Below are 20,351 nucleotides of genomic sequence, written 5' to 3' on the forward strand. Positions count from 1 at the left end.
CTTCTCCCACACCCTTCTAGCTTCTAGGCTCCGAAAGAGTCACTAGTACTTTCGGCCTTTGCTTGAGGAGGCGAAAAAAGCCGCACAACTTGTAGAGCGGAATATTTTGCTTTATTTAACTCTCCTCTTTTGCAAGTGATCTCAATAGGCTTAAGGGGTGATGCCTAGGAATGGAATACTCCAAATCAAAGGAAATAGGTATTTAGAGGTTTCTTTCAATAATTCCAAATCCCTTTTCAGAATGATTGGATGAAGTCAGAGCATCACTAACAGTGCAATCCAGAACCATTCTTTCCATAACACTATCGCTTTAGAGTATTCCCCTCTTTTCTTATGCTTGCCAGATGGTTGGATGTGAAGTGAAACCTCAGAGTTGTTTGTCTTTGCATTACCCATATAACTCCTTGGAGAATGTTTTATTTGCTCGCTAATAAAGTTTGTCTTTCTTATTTAAAACATTTTTGAGAACTACCTTTAATCTTTCATGCTTAGGATTCACAAAGCTCTAGGTTCTTAGGAAGGGAATGGGGAGGGGGTGGCTTCCTGGAGGTGCCAGCTAATGAACAGTAGAGAGTGGGGCCTCAGCCCTCCTTCGCCTAGATATAGAGAGTAACTACCTAAAGCCCTCTGGATGGGCAGCCCCCACCTGGAGCAATGAAAGCCGGAAGAGTCACCCTCTAAGGCATTGGGGCATCCCTGAAGAATTCTCCTAGTTCCTCCCTGCTAGAGGTCCCTAAAGGGTCTGGTCTGTCTATCCTTGAGAAGGAAGAGGGAGAAATAGGCCTCTTTGTTTTTGTTGCTGATATTTCCCTAGACCAGGCAGAGCATCACAGTGGATGCTTATGCAGAGTAACAGCTGTTTACGCGTGCCCTTTGGCCATATCCTCATACAAGCAGGCAGGCTCACAAAGCACAGACACAGAGGAATGCTTTTGGAGTGAAAATACCTGAATATGGGGTTGCTCTAACTGGTTTGGATAGGAAACTAGACTGCCCCTCCCACCCACCCCCATCAACCCCTTAGAGGTGTAATGATTGGAATGATGCCACCTACTGGAGACTTACCATAGGAAAGTTCCACCATGAGGAGAATGCCTCAGAGGGCATGACCATGTGTCTTTTCTTTGGCTTCAGGAAGTGACGTTTGCTGGTGGGAGAAGGAAGGGGGAGCTCTGCGCTCTGTCTCTTTCTTTCCTTTGGACTCTGGTGGAGAGTGGAGCTAGAAATGTATTCTCCCTTTAATAGATAGATGAATGTAGGCCTTTCTCTCTCTCTCTCTTTACCAAATTCTTATTCTCCTTAATAAATGCTTAAAAGCCTAACTCTTGCTAAAGCTTATAATTTATTGGCGGCCACTCATTGGATATTTTAGACAGACTAGTGTTAACCTGGAAATCAAGGAAACAATCAATATAGGAGAAATAAGGTCTTTAATCGGGCAGAGGAACTATAGCTCATGGTATCGCAAAGCTCGGAAGCTAGGAATACCCAAAGATGGGAACAGAGGACAGGGTTTTTAATGGGGTAACAGAACAAAAGGGAACCAAAAGATTGCTCCAGAGTGACATATAGCTAATTAATGTAAATGAACCTTTGACAAAAGAAATAATAGAACAGCTCCTAATTTAAGTATAGGCATTACTAACTGAATAGAAACTCCTTAATGTAGGTGGACCCTTTTTACATAATAACATAAAGTCCAGGGAGTAAGGTGGGGAACATTGGGAGGGGATAAGTTGCTTGGGGGAAGGTCCATAAGTCCATCAAGAGTCTGGAAATGACAAAGACAGTCAGCCCCAGACAATTCACCTGCCTGGGAAAGAGGGGACTGGGTGGGGAATCAGTTCTCAGTAAATTTTGTAGTTCTCATTAGCTAGAATTTTAGTCCTTAACAGAGGTAAGCTCCAAGGTTCAAAGGGGGTGGTCCCTGCTTGGGTGGGCCATCATGCTAGTGCTAGGGGAGTGGGGACAGATGAGTGTCTGACTTTCCTCTATATTCCTTCTTATAGATGAACAGACCAAGCCCTACAGAGATAGATAAGCAAGAAACTTGTTAGCAACATGAGTTCACAATGGAAGCTATCCATTCTCTGTTATCCTCCCTCATTCCTCACTTCTGCAGGGAATCTCCTAGAGAAGGCCCTTTAGGAGACTAGCCACAACTTTCTCTCCTGCCTCTCACCTCCAACCCCTGCTAAGGTGCCTTCTCTTCTCTTCTGATCCCTCAACTGAAATTGCTCTCATCCAGGTTAGTGAGGATGGGGGGGGGGAAGAGATTCCAGCCCCTCATGCTTCTGAAGCTCTCCAGGTTTGGACAATGTAGCCCCTCCTCTTGGATATTCTCTTCTCCCTCATCTTCCCTAACCTGGCTCTCTCCTCAGCTTTCCCTCCTTTCTCCATGGCTATTCCTTCCCCTCTTTAGCCTCAGGAGATACAATGATCCAGATCCATTCCCATGGGTGTCCTTCCAGGGTATCTATTCCTGGACCCTCTTGACTTCCAACTCTACAGACATTCACATACCATCCTCTCTCTGATCCCTTCAGTTTTTCCCCTGGTTTCAAATACTACCACCTCTAGGCAAATAAATGAGATGTGTATATGGAGACCAATCCCACTATTGAGTTCCTATGGCACATAACCAATGCATCTCAAATTTACCAGCTATAAAATGAAGCTTACCTCCCATCTCCCAACCCCCTCCCACCTTTCCGCTGTATGTAGGGGTTTGGGGAAGAGGAAATTTTGTAATTCTAAGAAGGATACAACCATCTTCCCAGTCACCCTGCTTCCTACTCCCCACCTCACATACTCCACCTAAGCCCTCCCTCACTTCAATATAATTCACTGCAAGTCATGATATCACCCCGATGTCACAGTTCCCTTCAAGAATGAAGGAGAAGGGCAGCTAGGTGGCGCAGTGGATAAAGCACCGGCCCTGAATTCAGGAGGACCTAAGTTCAAATCCAGCCTCAGACACTTAACACTTACTAGCTGTGTGACCCTGGGCAAGTCACTTAACCCCAATTGCACCACAAAAAAACAAAAAAGAAAAAGAATGAAAAACAGAAACAAAACAAAACAAACAAAAAAGAATGAAGTACAAACAACAACTCCACCCTCACCTCTTCCTCTCAAACCACATCTCTGAGTTTCCAAATCCTGACCTCTTTACCTCCACACTTTCCCTCACATTCAACTCCCTCTTCCCCTCTCAATTCCAAGGGACACAGACCTACTTTAGGTGCCCATCACCACTACCTTGGGTTATTGAAACAGTTTCCCAATTGGTCTCTGAACTTACAGTCTGTCCTCCCCTCTCCAATCAATTCTTTTTTTTTTCTTTCTTTTTTTTTGTGAGGTAATTGGGGTTAAGTGACTTGCCTAGGGTCACACAGCTAGTAAGTGTTAAGTGTCTGAGGCCAGATTTGAACTCAGGTCCTCCTGACTCCAGGGCTGGTGATCTATCCACTTTGCCACCTAGCTGCCCCTCCAATCAATTCTTGACACACCTTTCCAAAATGCTCTTCCAAGAGCACAGTGTGACCATGTCACTCTCTTACCCAAGGACCTTGTTGGTAAACTACACCTTACACCTTATTATGTAACACCCAATGTTGCAGAAGGAAATGTTATTTTTTGTTTGTTTGTTTATTTTCTGGGGCAATGAGGGTTAAGTGACTTGCCCAGGGTCACAATAAGTGTCAAGTGTCTGAGGTCGGATTGGAACTCAGTTCCTACTGAATCCAGGGTTGGTGTTTTATCCATTGTGCCACCTAACCACCCCCGGGAATATTATTTTTTAAAAATTAGAATAGATTTGGAACTGTGTCCAAAGGGCCATAGGACTGTTCATATCCTTTGACCCAGTGGTACCACTACTAGGTCTGTATCCCAAAGAGACCATAGAAAAGGGAAAAGGACTCACACGTACATAAATATTTATAGCAGCTCTCTTTGTGGTGGCAAAGAATTGGGAAGTGAGGGGATGCCCATAAGTAGGGGAATGGCTACACAAGTTGTGGTATATGAATGTAATGGAATACTATTGTGCTGTAAGAAACGACGAGCAGGAGGAGTTCAGAGAAACCTGGAAGGACTTAGACGAACTGATGTTGACTGAGAGGAGCAGAATCAGGAGAACATTATACACAGTAATAGCAACATTGTGTGATGAACAATGGGGATAGACTTGGCTCTTCTCAGCAGTGCAACGATCCAAAACAGTTTCAAAGAACTCATGATAGAAAATGTTCTCAACATCCAGAAAAAAGAACTGTGAATTATGAATGCAGATTGAACCATACTGTTTCTACTTTTGGACTGTTTTTTCCTTCCTTTTTGAGGTTTTTCCCTGGTGCTCTTATTCTTCTACAAATCCTGTGAAAACAAATATTGAAAATTATCCTTAAAAGTAACTGGAAAATAATAAAATACTTAAAAAAAATAAAATAGAAAGAAATGGGAATCAGTTACTTTTCACAGTTGTGGATAGGTGGAGAATAAGGGAGAGAGAGCACAGGAGAGGTAAAAAACCCAAAGAAACAGAAATTACGACATAACCTTTGTGATCTTTGGCATAAATCAAATCAAGGAGGATAAAATAAAGAAACTGCAGGCGGGGACAGATATTAGCATCCCCTTCATAACCGCTCTACCCTCCCAGTGTGATGTCCAGCATGTGTGAGGTACTGACAAAGTCTAGACTTCAAGAGCCATACTCTAGTAGATACCTTGTCCAAGAACAGGAACAGGAACTTTCTGAAGAAGAAAAGTCAAATAAATGTAAATTGCTCCAAACAGATCAGGAAATGTCTTGGGCATCTCAGAGCAGATATTAGTGGATTCAGCAGCGGAAATCTTTTTCTTTACCTCTTGGAATTCTCAGCTTCCATCAAGGATCAAGTCATCTGCCACCTCCTACGGTGACCCTTTAACTACATCTACCCTCGTTGTTACTGCTCTTACCATTCTTCAAATACTGCCGTAGCTATATATCTGTTTGAAGGTGGAATCTCTGCCCCCATACCATTCACCATTACCATCCTAATTAGAAACTCCTCGAAAGCAAGGATTGGGGTTGGATCTGGGTTTGTATTCTCAAGGCCTAGCTCAGTGCCCCAGGCATAGTCAGAGTTGCTTGAGAAACGCTTCTCCTCTGGGGTTGTACACTTCCAGATCATGGGGACGATGTTGCTTCTCTTTACCCAAGAGCCTTTGGTGACCACATCAGTATACTGGGGACCCCGGTGAGGTCTTCTTACTAAGATCGATTGGCAGTTGCGGTCCAACTTGATACCCTGAAGGAGGCATCCGGGGGAACGGAAAACTCAAGGGACTTATCCACGGTCAAACCGCGTTTGGAAACCTGGCTCCTAGTTTAGGGGCTAGAGGCGGCGTTAGGCCTCACGAGTAATGCAAGCCCCTGATTTGACAGGTGAGGGAACTTCAGGCGGGTGAGTTGCAGAGTGCGGAATAAAGTTCCAAAGATAATCTTCTCTGCCAGGAAGTGGGGGGTCGGGGCGGTGTCGGGATAGGGAGTAGGGACGAAGTTGCGGAGTGGACGGGGCGAGGGTACAGGGTTGTGTGGTGTCTAAAATCTAATTGCTGTGATGTGTAAAATCTAAATGTGTGGTCGCCTTAAATTAGAAGCTTATAGCACCAGTCTTTGGGCATTTATTAACGTATTTAGAAGTTAGCAAACGAGAGAGGAAGAACAAGTGGAGTTCAGAAAGAAAGAACCTAGCTCCATGCACCTGCTCCTGCTACCGATCTCCAACCGAAAGAAGGATCCCGGTTCTCCTCCAGCAGAACCTCCCTGCGAGACCGCCAGGTTGCGGTCTCCACACACAGCTCCAAGCCAATTGGCTGGTAGCATTGATTGACATGACTTACAGGTGGTTCTATGAATATATGTAACTTCTGGAAGCTAGTCACATGCTTTCTCCTCAAGGTGGCGCTGCCCTGGTTCTCACAATGTCTTTCTCAGCGGGGGGGGGGGGGGGGGGGGGAGGGGGGGTGGCACTCTGATTCTCGCTGTTGGGAGGGGGGAAGAGTTCTCTGAGGAGAGAGGTGAATCTTGGCAGAAGAGTGGAGGCCTGGTCCTGGGTAGGGACTGTGAGGGTAAAGCGTGAAGGAGGTGGTGGTGGAGGCGGGTCTGGTTGTGTTGGGGGTTTGCGTGGAATTGCGTTTGTGCGCCTGGATGTGTCAGCAGAGAAGGGAGGAGGAGAGGAAGAAGGTCCAAAAGGACCGGGGCGGAGGCTGTGCCCAGGTGTGTTCTGATTTCCAGGGGAGGTGTCTCTGCCTGGACGAGATGGCTGGCTTTTCTGGTGTCCAGTGCTCAAGCAAGTTTTCTGTATCGGGTCCTCGTTAGTATAGTGGTGAGTATCTCCGCCTGTCACGCGGAAGACCGGGGTTCGATTCCCCGACGAGGAGCATACGCCTTTTTCTCCCGGACTCTGCTGGCTATTTTTGTCTTGCGCCTGGCCCCCCCGGACACGATTCCTTCATGTGGCTCCAGGGCTGGGGCGCCCCGGCACACCGGCCCTGAGCATGCTTGGCTCCTGCCCGCAGGCGCTTTTGGGGGACATAGTGCAGAGAAGCCGCCGCTCTGAGGCCACCCAACTGGCACCGCGGGAGCAGGAAGCTAAGGCAAACGACACGATGGCGTGCGGATGGTTGTGCGGGTCATTGCCCACCTCGGAGGCCGGCTCAGCATCCTTTCGTCCTTTGCCCTATGGCAGCCTGGGCAGCGATTGGATCCTCTTGGGCTTCCAGCCTCAGCTACTGCTGCCCAGAAGGCTTTGCTCCCTGAGACTACAAGCTTCCTCCGGAAAGGCCGACAGCAGCCGTGCCTCTTCCCCAGCCTGGGGGCGAGAGGATGGTTGCGGACTTCGTGTGCAAGTTAGGAATGGACTGCAGAGAGCGGTGTCGGGGACTTGAGAGTTGGCAGAGGGGAAGCTGAGCGAGGGGACATCGAGTGTAGCCTAAGGCTACCTTTCTCTCTCCGCCCACCTCCCACTCCCTTAATACCTGCCACAGGAATAGGAAGATGTTATTGCTTTTGCTATTCCCTCCACTGCATAATCTTCCTTCTTAACCTAGCCTCAGCTGCTCTCCTTAGCTGTTTTCCTCTTGGGTCTGCACTCAACTCTTGGGTGTATATTCAAACTTCGTTTGTCTCTTTCGGATCCGAGTAAGGATTATCTAATATAGACTCCTTTCCCTCACCCCGATCCTTATTCCACTATACTCTTCTTCCACAATCCAACTGTATGACAGGACAAGTTCCCACTCCTTTTTTCCCCTCCTTTCCTTAGTGCATCCCGCCTTTTACTCTCCTTTTTCTTTATCTAGCTTGCAAAAGAGCCTTAGCGCTGGACCTAGAGTAAAGCACACCTGAATTAAAATCCAGTGTGTGAACCTGTGCAAGTCACGGCCTTAATTTCCTTATCTGTAAAACTGAGATAATAACTAGGTCCAAGAATTGTCGTGCACACAAAAGAAGATATTTATAAGTTACCACAGTGCCTGGCACATACATAATAAGCACTTAGTCAATGCTTATTCCCTGCCTTTCCCTTCACGGGAAGGTTCACTAAGTTGTCACTAAATATCTTTGCAGAATCTTTATTATCTTGGAAGAAAGAGAATTCCCTTCAATGATTTGATGGCAATCCCGATTTCCTCAGTGGAGGTGAGGGAGAGTGCTCAGACAACTTGAGTGAAAAGAAGGGTGGAACATTTCAAAAGAGTCTTCTGATAGGACAGAGATATGTTATTATTCCTCTAAACGAATGCCCAGTAAGACCCACAGGGGGTCTTTCTAGAGGTCAACTCTTAGGGATCTTCACCGGCAGGTTGTTTGCAGGTAAGGGACTAATGGTCTCTTTGCTATCTTATTCCCAAGTATTCTAACTCTGACTCTAAGTATCAGTGACTGTGACAGAGGTGTCATCATTTCTGCTGTAACTCTGATATTCTTAGTGCTAATCTTGGTCAAGAACAATAGCTCACATTAGAAGACCCACTTGAACTGCAACCATTGGCATCATCCACCTCATAGACCTTATGACTGACATCCCAGACTTAGTTTTTCTTTTTTTTTTTTAGTGAGGCAATTGGGGTTAAGTGACTTGCCCAGGGTCACACAGCTAGTAAGTGTTAAGTGTCTGAGGCCGGATTTGAACCCAGGTACTCCTGACTCCAGGGCCGGTGCTCCACTGTGCCACCTAGCTGCCCCCCAGACTTAGTTTTTCAAAAAAGAGGAGGCAAAACCAAAATGTTCTGGTCTTCAATCTCTTTCACCTTTGGTTACAACTTGGGAGTGGGGTTTTGTTAATTTTGTGTTTGTTTCTTTTTTCTTTTCTTTTTTCATTTTCAGTTTAAATGTTATCTTTTATTTCTTTTTCTCAAAGAAGGAGATTACTCTTTTAAAAATTAAACTTCAGGGCAGCTAGGTGGCACAGTGGATAGAGCACCGGCCCTGGAGTCAGGAGTACCTCAGTTCAAATCCAGCCTCAGACACCTAACACTTACTAGCTGTGTGACCCTAGGCAAGTCACTTAACCCCAATTGCCTCACTAAAAAAAAAAAGAAAAAAGAAAAGAAATTAAACTTCGTTTAAATTCTGAACATAAACAATAAAACATTCACAACTTCACATGCACGCCCGCAAACAACAGTAGGATTATATATGAAAGCATCCATCTCCATTTCATGCTGCCTGCTTTTTCAACAAAGTTTCATACATTCAAGGCTGTTTCCAACTACTTCCCCTTCCAAATTGCCCTCCTACTGACCACATGTTCTCCCTATTCCTTTTCCCTTTTTGCTAGCCTGTTGAGTTGGAAGTGTTTCTACTGCAAGCCCTGCGTGTGGTGAGGCCATGCAGTGGGTAGAGATTCAGGCTGTAAAGAGAGAGTGTTTGAGAAAGGAAGGAGCACCAACAACTAGGGAAAGTTTCAGAAACTCCCCATCAGTAGTGTCACATGACCTGGGTCATTGTGTGGCATCTGGGATCTGAGGTAGAGGAAAGAAAGCAGTATGTTTCTGCCTTAGAGGATAGCCTATGCTAATCCTGTGAAAAGACAGACTATTGAATTTCCATGAAAGGAAGGTCAAGGTGTCAGACTGATTTGGGAGATAGGGGTTCACTGGGTGCTGCGGCTGGTGGAGGTCTGTGGTGGGTGGGGAAAGGGTCTGGGTTAGGAAAAGATGGTATTTGTCTAGCCTTGCTCAGGATGGGCTGGTACCACCGAGGTTTCTGGTCAAATGAGGTTCTTGATCCACATATCAACTGATAAAAGGTTTATTTGGCCCTAAGAGAGGAAGGATATTCAAGCCAGGAATGATATTCAGCAAGGGTACAGTCTTGATTCATCTGAACTCAAATTTTGAGCTTCAGGGCAATAGTCTGTAGTGGGAACTGTCCAGTCTCTGGAAAAACCAAGTACCTCAGGAAGCCTGGAAAACTACATTAAGGCCCTGGAACCTTCAGTCTCCTGAGTCAATTCGGAAATGAATGAATGAATGAGTGAGTGAGTGAATGGAGGTAAATAAAGGAGGCAGATCCTCCATTTCCTTTTGTGCTTCTTCTACCTAGGCCTTCTGCTTAGCCACTGAGTGGCCATCTCTCAGGGTGGCTTTTGGGTTTCTGGACTCCTTGGCATGACTGCCTAGGGACTGCCTTCCCAAGATACCCAGGGTTGAGAGCCAGGAGTGGACAAATTCTATTAACTCTAGGGGACCACAGTGTTGGTCTTTCTAATATTTCCTCCCTGTCAGCCTCCATTTCTGGGACCAGAACAGGTCCAGCAAGGTCTGGATGCCCACAGTGATTCTTCACTTTAGCCATGCTTGATAGGGAGTCCTCATGATTGCCTTGGTGACAGTCCAGCCTTCTTATTTCCACAAATCATAGTGTTCATTGTGGCCTCCATATCTTGCCTGAGGTTCTCTCACTTTGACTTCTGCCCAAAGCATCCCTCCTGCAAACCTCTGCCCCTCAAAAATCTCCCCACGTAGCCAAGGTCTTCTTTACTGCACTCATCACCCCGGAACAGAAAGTGTTCCCCGCCAGTCCTATTCAAACTACCTTTTCTGCCCCCTTCTAATAGCCCCAAAGGCATTCCCTGGTGCCAAATGAAGATGTCCAGCCTAGCGCCTGTCCCCAGAAACTCGGCTGGGTTTGCTTTTCCCCTTGGCTTGCGCCCACCCCCACCTTCTCCCTGAGGAGAAGACAACGGCCCCGAAAGCAGGCCGCCGGGTACTTGTTCAGTCGGCCAGACAGAGAGATGCTGTCTCCAGGAGAGGTGTGTGGAAGCGGACGATCCAGTTTTGGGGGCGTGAGTTCCTGCTTGGTTGTTTTCACCTAGAGGCAGGAGTGTACTGAAGGGACTGGTCCTGTGCCTGAAGAGGTTGGTAGGCAGGGCTTCTGCCTCTGGTGAGGCAACTTCTTGAAATGAGGAGAGCAATGAGTAGAATGTGGACCCAAGGAAAGGAAGAAGCTACTGTAATCTTCCAAGGTGTTAGGGGGAAAGAACTGGTTTGAGGTGAGGGTGATGAAAGTGAAGGTGGAGAAGTGGGTATGGTGGTTAGGATGGCCGAGTGGTCTAAGGCGCTGCGTTAAGGTTGCAGTTTCCCCTGGAGGCGTGGGTTCGAATCCCACTTCTGATAGATTTCTTTTCCTTCCTTCCTTCATCGTGCCTGGCTCAACTCGCTCTTCCTGTTATTTATTGTTTGTCCTTTCTTCATGAAGAGGACCGTGACATTAGGGTGATATCATGACTTGCACTGAATTGGATTTGAGTGAGGGAGTGCTGCGTATCAACATAAGACAACCATATCCAAAGGTGGGCTATACGGAAGTATAGGAAGTACGGAAGTTCATGCCCACTGCAGCTTGGGTACTAGGATCCTTCTCGGTTCTAGCCTTACAACCCCTCCACCCCTTTTTCCTTCGACTCTGCGGGACACCTACACCCATACAAACCTGCTCTTCTGTAATGCCAGGCAGCCTTGTTCTTTCTGGCCACCCCCTATCACCCCCAGGGACCACTATTCTCCGATCCCCGGATGACCTGCAAAGGCGTTCTGGGAAGTGGAGCAATGCCAGATTGCAGATAAGCTGCTGAAGGCTCCCCCATAACTTTCCAAGGAGATCTGTCATTCTCAACCCTCCCCCCCCACCCCCAACAAGGGTACTACAGAAGAGGGACTCTTTTGTGTTACTCAACCCAGTAACTGTTGAGTTAAGTCGGAGCTGCAGTGGGGGCAGGTGCGTTGGTTGTGTCCTGCCCGTTTCTTTGTTCTTCTCGATGTTAAGACCAGTCTTTAAAATGAATGACATTTTCGGGTTCTTGCCACTGACACTTTCCTAGTCTCGTCCTCGCTTTACCTATTCCGATTCTGCTGCACTCACTGTGAATCCGTTCGTACAACTCTTCTTGCCTTCTTTCTCTGGATTCCTCCTAGTGGCTGTTTGGGTCAAGGGCCATTAGGAATCCTTCTTTAGACCATTTATCTGCTCCAAGACTCACGAGCCCAATATATGGGTCGTGGGGCTTTATTTCCCCATCATCTCGATCACCCCTCACGGACTGCCAAGCAGCCTGTGGGAAGGTTTTGGTCTTTATGGGCATAGCGGAGCTGTCTGTCTTAGATTTTCTTAACGAATATATATGCCCAAGAGGGAGGGAGATCTTGGAACAGGGAATTTTCTCAGCGCAATCGAAAGGGTGGCGCTGAAAGTTGAGAGACCCATGGCTGGCTGGATGCCAGGTTTGCAGCCTGTATTGAGGGGCAATCAAACGTGGATCCCTTTCGGCTTTCAGGACTTTCCTGGGGGGAAGGCGCAAGATTCGCGGAATTCCTTTCAATGTTCTTTTGCCTGGGGACAGGTGGTGTGAAAGGGCCTAGGTTGGTGTGGGTGTATGTAATTTCAATTGGTTGGTGGGGTGGGGGAATTGTGGCTTGTGGGAATTAGTCTGAGAAAGAGGCTAAGATGCTAAAAGACGTTCCCTGACCGGGAATCGAACCCGGGCCGCGGCAGTGAAAGCGCCGAATCCTAGCCACTAGACCACCAGGGACTACGAAGAAACTCCTTCGCCCTGTCACTAGAAGCTCCAAATTGATGCGAAAGGTCGCATCACACCAACGCGCTTGACCTTCCCCACTCTCCCGAACCTTCACACCACACAAATTCTATCTCCTTAGATCAGTCCCGCCTGCAATCCTCACCCTAAAATTCACGTTACTCATCTTGCCCCTAGCTCAGCGTCCCCTCTAATTCTCCACGCCTGCTTGGCCACTAGTCTCTCCCGTGCACTCCCAACTCTCACACACCCTCCTCCACATCCTTCTCCCAGCATGTAGGCTCCTGAAGAGTCCCCAGTGCTTTCACCCTGAGAAGGACTCCCCTGCCAGGGACAAAGCCTGAGGGGCTGCCCTCACTGATGGTGCCCTCACTGCCCGTACTGTCCGGGGAACAAAAGCTTTCGGGGGGGGGGGGGGCGCGGCTAGATAGCACAGTGGATAAAGCACCGGCCCTGGATTCAGGAGTACCTGAGTTCAAATCCAGCCTCAGACACTTGACACTAACTAGCTGTGTGATCCTGGGCAAGTCACTTAACCCCCATTGCCCCGAAAAAAAAAAAAAAGCTTTCAGGGCTAGGTGGGAGGGCACTGAGCGCCGGGCAGATAGGGCGGACAGTGACCCGCTGCACACCCCTTTGCTGTTCCCTCGATTACATCGGGATCCTCTTCCCTGCTTGCCTCTTCGCTAGTCCAAGAGTTGTTGCTTCTCAGTTCTGATTCCCCAGCTGTTGGGCATACATCAACTTTGCTTTCGATTCTTTGCTAATAAGTAAAAAACGCACCTACTATGTGCCAGCCACTGTGTAAGCCCCTGCGAAGTTGAAGTTGAAGACAGTTCTCGGTCGAATGAGGAGCCAACTTGCAAAACTTGCAGCTTCGAATATTTTGTTTTCTATATTCCCTTTTCCCCCCAAGATCTCAAGAGGGATGGGATGGAAGGTCATGCCTAGAAACAGCGTACTCTATCACAGGGAATGAACATTTTAGTGATTTCTTTGTATAATTCCAAATTCCTTTTCAGAACGATTGAACCAAGTCAGAGTACCATCCAGTGCCATCCAACTTGGAATATCCCTGTCTTTCCTCATCCTTTCCAGTTAGCTGGATGTGAGGTGAAATCTCGAAGTTCTTTACCTTTGCATTACCCTAACTCCTTGGACCAGGCTTAGGATTTAATCATTAGTGGGGTTTGCCATTTGTTTGAGAACTCTACTTTCCTAAGGTTGCACCACCACACTTAACTTTTCCTGCTGAGGGGCTGGCAAAGCTTCAGGACCATAGGAAGGGAATGGGAGCTGGGGAAGGGGGGAGGGACTGACTGAAATTGCCAGTTAATCCATGATAGAGAATGGGGCTGACAGCATTCCACCCAGTGCTAGAAAGAAGATCTCCAACTGATTCCAGCTAAACCCCTGAGGATGAAAGGCCCTAATCTGAAACAGACAGCCACCCTCTAAGGCACTGAGGAATTACTCCCTGCTGAAGGTCCCTGAAAGGCCTGGTCTGTCTTTGAGAGAGATGAGGGAGGGACAGTGCTCTTTATTCCTGATGTTGAGCCTCTCCAAGAGCCCACAGAGCCTTAGGGCCAGTGCTTGTCCAGAGGGACAGGAAGTAGTCCATGCATGCCCTTTGATCCCACCCCATAAACACACAGGCACACATAACCGCAATAATGCTTTTGGAGAGAAACAACCAGAACATAGAGTTGCTCCACTTGGTTTGGTTAGGAGGATAGTCTGTCCCTCCCACCTCAGTGGCCAGAGGATTCTAGCTCCTTCCAACCTACAACCTGGAAATTGGCCTCACCCCCCACCTCTCTCCATACACACACACACACACACACACACACAGAGTCAATTGGCTTTTGGTGGGAGGCTCTGGGATTTAGAAGGGCTGGTTCCTATTTGGCTGTACCAGCATGGTGGTTGGCGATAGTGAAATGGGGACAGGTGGGTGTCTGACTTTACTCCCTTGTCCTTCTCCTGGGCAGACACAGGCAGACCAGGCCCTACAAGGACAGACTAACAAGGATCTCCTTAGCAAGAAGAGCTCACAATTGAAGCTATCCATTCTCTGTTATCCTCCCTCCTTCCTCATTCCTCACTTCTGCAGAAGGCCCTTCAGGAGACTAGCCACAACTTTCTCTCCTGCCTCTCACCTCCAATCCCTGCTAAGGTGCCTTCTCTTCTGATCCCTCAACTGAAATTGCTCTCATCCAGGTTAGTGAGGATGGGGGGGAAAGAGATTCCAGCCCCTCATGCTTCTGAAGCTCTCCAGGTTTGGACAATGTAGCCCCTCCTCTTGGATATTCTCTTCTCCCTCATCTTCCCTAACCTGGCTCTCTCCTCAGCTTTCCCTCCTTTCTCCATGGCTATTCCTTCCCCTCTTTAGCCTCAGGAGATACAATGATCCAGATCTATTCCCATGGGTGTCCTTCCAGGGTATCTATTCCTGGGCCCTCTTGTCTTCCAACTCTACAGACATTCACATCCCTTCCTCTCTCTGACCCCTTCAGTTCTTCCCCCGATTTCAATTACTACCACTTCTTGGCAAATGAATGAGATGTGTATATGGAGACCAATCCCACTATTGAGTTCCTATGGCACGTAACCAATGCATCTCAAATTCATCTCCCTTCTCCCAACCTCTCTTACCTTTACACTGTGTATAGGGATTTAGAGAAGAAATTTTGTAATTCCATGGACAGAGCCTTCTTCCCGGTCACCCTGCTTCCTACTCTCCACCTCACACTCAGTACTCCACCTAAGCCCTCCCTCACTTCAATCCAATTCATTACAAGTCTTGGCATCATCCCAACGTGATGGATCCCTTTGAGAACAAAGGACAGACAATGACAAGAACTCCACCCTCCCCTCTCCCTTTTAAAGTACATTCACTCAGTTTCCAAGACTTGGCCTCTTCACCTCATACCTTCCCTCACATTCATTTCCCTCCTCTCAGTTCCAAGGGTCACACACATACTTTAGGTCCTCATCACCACTCCCCTGGATTATTGGGACAGTTTCCCAATTGGCCTCTGAACTTCCAGTCTCTCCTCCCTTCTCCAATCAATTCTTGACACAGCTTGCCCAAATTTTCTTCCAAGAACCCCAGTGTGACCTTGTCACTCTCTTACCTAAGGACTTTGTTGGTAACCGGCAATGGACCAGAACCTGACTCTAAACTGAGATCATCCAGGGAGTGATGGCAAAGGATTGTTGTCCTGGCAAGCTCAGGGCACAGCTTGCATCCTGGGCCTTAGCTCTGGAAGACAGGGGGTCTCCTAATGTTTTGTCAGTAACCAACATCTTACACTTTATAACAAACCAACTCAAAATAGATAGCCAACATTGCAAAAGGGAATGTTTGTGTGTTTTTTAAAGAGTAGAACAGAAAGGAATAGGAATCAGCTGTTTTTCACATCTGTGACTAGGTGAAGAATTCTTATTCAAATAAGGAGAGAGAGGACAGGACAGGTAGAAAACCAAAGAGACAGAAATGACTAGATAACCTTTCTAATCTTTGGTAAGAATCAAGTAAAGGAGGATAAAATAAGGAAAGAAACTGCAGGTTGGGACAAATATTAGCATTGCCTCTCATCCCCTCCCCACTCTCCAGCAGGTGTGACAAAATCTAGGACTTCAAGAGACATATTCTAGTAGATATGTGGTCCAAGGACAAGAAAGACCAAATGTAAACTATTCCAAACAGATCTGGAAAAGTCTTGGGCATCTCAGATTAGAAATTCGTGAATTCAGCAGGGGAAATCTTTCTTCCCTTGAATGCCTTGGAATTCCTAGCTTCTATCAAGGCTCAAGTCATGTGCCACCTCCTATGGTGACCCTTTAACTACATCTACCCTAGTCGTTACGGCTCTTTCCTTCTTCAAATACCCCCGTGGCTATTTATAGTGCAGGTGGAATCTCTGCCCTCATGCCATTCTCCACTTACCACCCCTCACCCCGCCCCCGAAAGTCCCCACACACATTGGAAACTCCTTAAAGGCAAGGATTGGGCATTGCTGTGTATTCCCAACGCCTAGCTCAGTGCCCCGGGCATAGTCAGTGCTGCTTGAGAAACGCTTCTCCGGTGGGGTTGTACACTTCCAGGTCATAGGGTCGATGTTGCTGCTCTTGACCCAAGAACCTGTGGTGACCTCATCAGTATACTGGGGACCCGGGTGAGAAGGTCCTTCTACCAAGACCGATTCGTAGCTGCGGTCCAACTTGATACCCTGAAGGAGGCATCCGGGGGAACGGAAAACTCAAGTGACTTATCCACGGTCAAACCGCGTTTGGAATGGAGGCCGGGCTCCTAGTTTGAGGGCTGGAGGGGGCGTTAGGCGTCACGAGTAATGCAAGCCCCTGATTTGACAGGTGAGGGAACATCAGGCGGGTGAGTTGCCGAGTGCCGAATAAAATCCCACAGATACTCTTCTCTGCCAGGAAATGGGGGTCGGGGCGGTGTCCGGATCGGGAGTGGGGACCAAGTTGCGGAGTGGACCCCGTGGCGAGGGTGCAGCGTTGGGAGAGGGGAAGAGTTCTCTGAGGGGAGAGGTGAATCTTGGCAGAAGAGTGGAGGCCTGGTCCTGGGTGGGGACTGTGAGGGTAAAGCGTGAAGGAGGTGGTGGTGGAGGCGGGTCTGGTTGTGTTGGGGGTTTGCGTGGACTTGCATTTGTGCGCCTGGATGTGTCAACAGAGAAGGGAGGAGGAGAGAAAGAAGGTCCAAAAGGACTGGGGCGGAGTCTGTGCCCAGGTGTGTTCTGATTTCCCGGGGAAATCTCTGCCTGGGCGAGGTGTCTCGCATTTTTGGTGTCCAGTGCTCAAGCAAGTTTTCCGTATCGGGTCCTCGTTAGTATAGTGGTAAGTATCTCCGCCTGTCACGCGGAAGACCGGGGTTCGATTCCCCGACGAGGAGCATATACCTTTTTCTCCCGGACTCTACTTTGCTGGCTATTTTTGTCTTGCGCCTGGCCCCCCGGACACGATTCCTTCATGTGGCTCCAGGGCTGGGGCGCCCCGGCACACCGGCCCTGAGCATGCTTGGCTCCTGCCCGCAGGCCCTTTAAGGGGCCACGGGTAGAGAAGCCGCCGCTCTGGGGCCACCCAACTGGCACCGCGGGAGCAGGAAGCTAAGGCAAACGACACGATGGCGTGCGGATGGTTGTGGACCTTATGACTGAGATCTCAGATTTGGTCTTTCAAAAAAGAGGAGGCAAAACCAAAATGTTCTGGTCTTCAATCTCTTTCACCTTTGGTTACAACTTGGGAGTGGGGTTTTGTTAATTTTGTGTTTGTTTCTTCTTTCTTTTTTTCTTTTTTCATTTTCAGTTTAAACGTTATCTTTTATTTCTTTTTCTCAAAGGAGGAAAAGAGGCCAATGGCCCTGAAGGCTGGCCACCGGGTTCTCCAAGGCTGAACCTCTAGCTACCAAGCTCTTCTCGCTTGGAACAGGACAGGCTGTTTCTGAACTGACTCGGAGAGCTCCTGATATTGGAATGGGCTAGCTTCACAATGAAGGGTCTCCTCTGGCCTGTCCTAGAACAACGTCTGCTACTCAGAGAGTTGGAGGCCAAGTGTGACAATGGGCATCCACAGGTGCAGTCGGCCAGACAGAGAGACGCTGTCGGCGGAAGAGGTGTGAGGAAGCGAACCGGCCAGCTTTTGAGGCGTGGGTTCCCGCTGGGTTGCTTTCACCTGGAGGCTGCGGGAGTGTAGGGAAGGGACTGACTGGTCTTGTGGCTGAAGAGGTCGGTTGGGAGGGCGTCTGCCTCTGGCGAGGCAACTTGAACCTAGAAGAGCAATGAGAGCAATGTGGACCCTGCGAGGGGAAGCAGCTGTTGTAGTCTTCTAAAGGGTTAGGGGGAAGAGCTGGCTCGGGGCAATGGTGTTGGGGTTGAGGTGGGAACATAGTGTGTGGTAGTCAGGATGGCCGAGCGGTCTAAGGCGCTGCGTTAAGGTCGCAGTCTCCCCTGGAGGCGTGGGTTCGAATCCCACTTCTGACAGATTTCTTTTCCCTCTTCCCCTAGTCCAACTCCGGGTGACGCTTTCCAGCAGAGTGAATGAATATCCACGCGAAAAATAGGTGAAGCTACAGTATATCTATTCACGACGACTTCAGCCTGGCAATCAGGGCTTCTAGCCACTTCTCCGCCCCAGTCCTCCTGCTAGAGTGAACACTCTCCAGGACTCCCCCTTTGACCCTTCGACCTGGGCAAGCTTCGCCTTCCTATCACAGCTCAGAGCCTTTTAGGGCTACACCTCTACAAAAGACAGCAACCATCTTCTTTGGCGCCCCTTATTCCCACATCCCCAAGCTCACTCCTGACATCCCAAAGAGATCTTTCTCAATGTAACCCTCAGTGTCCTTCGGGAGAGGTACTCGGCCAAGTGACTGGTGCTGGTGCTCTGCTACCATACTTTTCCTTTTCTTTATCTTCTTCCTCCTCCACAAATTCTCCCTGACATTAAAAGACCTTTCCTTTAAATCTTTTGTTTGTTTGGCTTTTCCGTTTTGCGAGAATGGGAGCTGGTCTGGGGACAGGTGCGTTTTTGGTTGTGTCCTCCCGGTTCTCGGAGCTAATACTTGTCGGTAAAGTGAATGACAGTCTTTGGCTTCCCACCCCCCCACCCCCCCCCCACCCCCGTGTGTGGAAATTAGGAGTGGATTGCAGAGAATACTGTCCGGGACTTGAGAGTCGGCTGAGGGGAAGCTGAGGGAGTGTAGTGTACAGTTACCTTTCTCTCTCCGCCCACCTTCCACTTCTTTAATACTTGCCTGGGGACTAGAAAGATTTTATTGCTTTTGCAATTAGCATTTTGTTATTTTGATGTTCAGCCCCAAAGCGCCCCGTCTCCCCTTCCGAAGAAGCTTGTAGTCTCAGGGAGCAAAGCCTTCTGGGCAGCAGTAGCTGAGGCTGGAAGCCCAAGAGGATCCAATCGCTGCCCAGGCTGCCATAGGGCAAAGGACGAAAGGATGCTGAGCCGGCCTCCGAGGTGGGCAATGACCCGCACAACCATCCGCACGCCATCGTGTCGTTTGCCTTAGCTTCCTGCTCCCGCGGTGCCAGTTGGGTGGCCCCAGAGCGGCGGCTTCTCTACCCGTGGCCCCTTAAAGGGCCTGCGGGCAGGAGCCAAGCATGCTCAGGGCCGGTGTGCCGGGGCGCCCCAGCCCTGGAGCCACATGAAGGAATCGTGTCCGGGGGGCCAGGCGCAAGACAAAAATAGCCAGCAAAGTAGAGTCCGGGAGAAAAAGGTATATGCTCCTCGTCGGGGAATCGAACCCCGGTCTTCCGCGTGACAGGCGGAGATACTTACCACTATACTAACGAGGACCCGATACGGAAAACTTGCTTGAGCACTGGACACCAAAAATGCGAGACACCTCGCCCAGGCAGAGATTTCCCCGGGAAATCAGAACACACCTGGGCACAGACTCCGCCCCAGTCCTTTTGGACCTTCTTTCTCTCCTCCTCCCTTCTCTGTTGACACATCCAGGCGCACAAATGCAAGTCCACGCAAACCCCCAACACAACCAGACCCGCCTCCACCACCACCTCCTTCACGCTTTACCCTCACAGTCCCCACCCAGGACCAGGCCTCCACTCTTCTGCCAAGATTCACCTCTCCCCTCAGAGAACTCTTCCCCTCTCCCAACGCTGCACCCTCGCCACGGGGTCCACTCCGCAACTTGGTCCCCACTCCCGATCCGGACACCGCCCCGACCCCCATTTCCTGGCAGAGAAGAGTATCTGTGGGATTTTATTCGGCACTCGGCAACTCACCCGCCTGATGTTCCCTCACCTGTCAAATCAGGGGCTTGCATTACTCGTGACGCCTAACGCCCCCTCCAGCCCTCAAACTAGGAGCCCGGCCTCCATTCCAAACGCGGTTTGACCGTGGATAAGTCACTTGAGTTTTCCGTTCCCCCGGATGCCTCCTTCAGGGTATCAAGTTGGACCGCAGCTACGAATCGGTCTTGGTAGAAGGACCTTCTCACCCGGGTCCCCAGTATACTGATGAGGTCACCACAGGTTCTTGGGTCAAGAGCAGCAACATCGACCCTATGACCTGGAAGTGTACAACCCCACCGGAGAAGCGTTTCTCAAGCAGCACTGACTATGCCCGGGGCACTGAGCTAGGCGTTGGGAATACACAGCAATGCCCAATCCTTGCCTTTAAGGAGTTTCCAATGTGTGTGGGGACTTTCGGGGGCGGGGTGAGGGGTGGTAAGTGGAGAATGGCATGAGGGCAGAG

General features: G+C 49.0%; 6 non-coding genes across 6 annotated transcripts; 4 read left to right on the top strand and 2 right to left on the bottom strand.

Moving 5' to 3' along the window:
- Positions 1-6,363: 6,363 nt before the first annotated feature.
- On the top strand, positions 6,364-6,435 carry TRNAD-GUC. The gene has a single exon. It is a non-coding gene; the product is annotated as a tRNA-Asp (tRNA).
- Positions 6,436-10,594: 4,159 nt separating this feature from the next.
- TRNAL-AAG lies at positions 10,595-10,677 on the top strand. Its single transcript has one exon. It is a non-coding gene; the product is annotated as a tRNA-Leu (tRNA).
- Positions 10,678-12,017: 1,340 nt separating this feature from the next.
- TRNAE-UUC lies at positions 12,018-12,089 on the bottom strand. Its single transcript has one exon. It is a non-coding gene; the product is annotated as a tRNA-Glu (tRNA).
- A 4,852-nt stretch (positions 12,090-16,941) lies between these two features.
- Positions 16,942-17,013, top strand: TRNAD-GUC. The gene has a single exon. It is a non-coding gene; the product is annotated as a tRNA-Asp (tRNA).
- A 1,004-nt stretch (positions 17,014-18,017) lies between these two features.
- On the top strand, positions 18,018-18,100 carry TRNAL-AAG. Its single transcript has one exon. It is a non-coding gene; the product is annotated as a tRNA-Leu (tRNA).
- Positions 18,101-19,357: 1,257 nt separating this feature from the next.
- TRNAD-GUC lies at positions 19,358-19,429 on the bottom strand. Its single transcript has one exon. It is a non-coding gene; the product is annotated as a tRNA-Asp (tRNA).
- Positions 19,430-20,351: the final 922 nt, after the last annotated feature.

The sequence above is a fragment of the Dromiciops gliroides genome, chromosome 4, assembly GCF_019393635.1.
Source record: "Dromiciops gliroides isolate mDroGli1 chromosome 4, mDroGli1.pri, whole genome shotgun sequence".
Lineage (NCBI taxonomy): Eukaryota > Metazoa > Chordata > Mammalia > Microbiotheria > Microbiotheriidae > Dromiciops > Dromiciops gliroides.